Source organism: Pleurodeles waltl, chromosome 8 (genome assembly GCF_031143425.1).
Source record: "Pleurodeles waltl isolate 20211129_DDA chromosome 8, aPleWal1.hap1.20221129, whole genome shotgun sequence".
Classification (NCBI taxonomy): domain Eukaryota; kingdom Metazoa; phylum Chordata; class Amphibia; order Caudata; family Salamandridae; genus Pleurodeles; species Pleurodeles waltl.
The window spans coordinates 1,304,494,362-1,304,495,941 of record NC_090447.1 but is presented as its reverse complement, the minus strand read 5'-3'; positions in this window follow the sequence as shown (position 1 = coordinate 1,304,495,941).

Genomic DNA, 1,580 nt, shown 5'->3' with positions numbered 1-1,580 from the left:
CTATTACATCAAGGGGAGTGAGCTGAAGAGATTGGTTTATCTCTCACACATAAAACGGTCCCGTGGATAACTTAGTAAGGGATTTTAAGATATCAGATGTTTGAAAGTCGCCCTTGCCTGCTGCGTGCAGACCGGAACAATGCAGCCTCAATACTCTATTAACGAAGTCACAAGAAAAACAAACAAGTATCCTGGCGTTTGTGTCTGTCAGTCATGACACGCAGGGAATCTCAGGAGTGTCTCGACCCTGCCCATCCATTTACAACCATGGAACGGGGCAGCGCATCCAGGGTACGTGTTCTACTTCGGAGAGGGTGACTTTTCAAGAATACTTCAAAAGATTAAGGCTTAGTTGACTGCAAGTGTAGTTTGTGCAAGTCCAAGTTTATGCAGAACTCCAGACAATGCCTCACAAGTGAGGACTGCAGACATTACAGAAAATGATGTCGAAAACAAAGAGGAATTGGAATCCAGTGATAATGTGGAGGACGTGTATTTAATGTGCCGAAAGGGCATACTCGTGACAGAACCCAGCACTAGCTTAAGAGGCAGAAAAATACACGTGCAGACCAGTATAAAAAGGGAAAATCTCGTTAAGGTGGAATTGAAAAGAGCTTGAGTAAGGATTTTGATAGAAGAAATTGGCACATCCACTTCAATTTTAATAGCTAATTGTAAAGGAGGTCTGTTACATGTGAAAACTGAAAATTGAAAGTAGGCTAATAAGAAATAAATCCAAATTGGGAGTTAAAGTACACCCCCATTTTTTTTTTTTTTTTTTTTTTTAAGAACACTTTCCTGTAGGAGAAACCTTTTTTAAAGCAGTCCCAATTTTGACAAGTAACAGTGCTGAGATATTTCGAGAAAATGCAGTTTGCCCAAAAAATACAGTTTGGTCTTGTGGAGAAACCACAGTTATACTTCCGGTCTCCTGGTTCCACGGTTGACTGCTTAACTAATAATTAAGTCTTATTTCCTTGGAAAGAGAAGGACAGATGAACATTATTACAAAAGGAACAAGTGAAGATGATTGTGAGGCCAGGAAGGCAAGCAATTTAGAAGGGTGAAGCAGAAACCTGTGGGTGTCCATGCTGGACTCAACAAGAAGAATACAGGGATCATTAGAACATAGGACATTATGGAGTGATGTTCAACTTAGCAACAGGAAATTGGGTAAGGACACAATTGGCCCTTTTCAACTAATAAAAAGTTACACAAAGAGCTTTACTAGAAGTAAACTTTGGAGTACCTTGACTTTTAGCTATTCACCATTTTACAAGTGTAACGCTACTCAAAAAAGATGTAGACTTACATGTCCCCACACCTGAAACCAGGAGGTGAAGTCTAATTTATGAGCGCAAATTACTACTTGTAACTTTTCACATTTAGGCAGACATCCCCTCCACTCACGGCTGAGATCTCCTAATGGTAAAGTATAGGGAAAATGTTTAAACATTATTAAACTTAAAAAAGAACAGTAACAATATTTTAGGTTTAAATTAATGTAAATAATTTATAATTATCTATTTGAAATATAGAGATAACAAAAAAGCAACAGCATTCAATTTGGTTTGAATTAA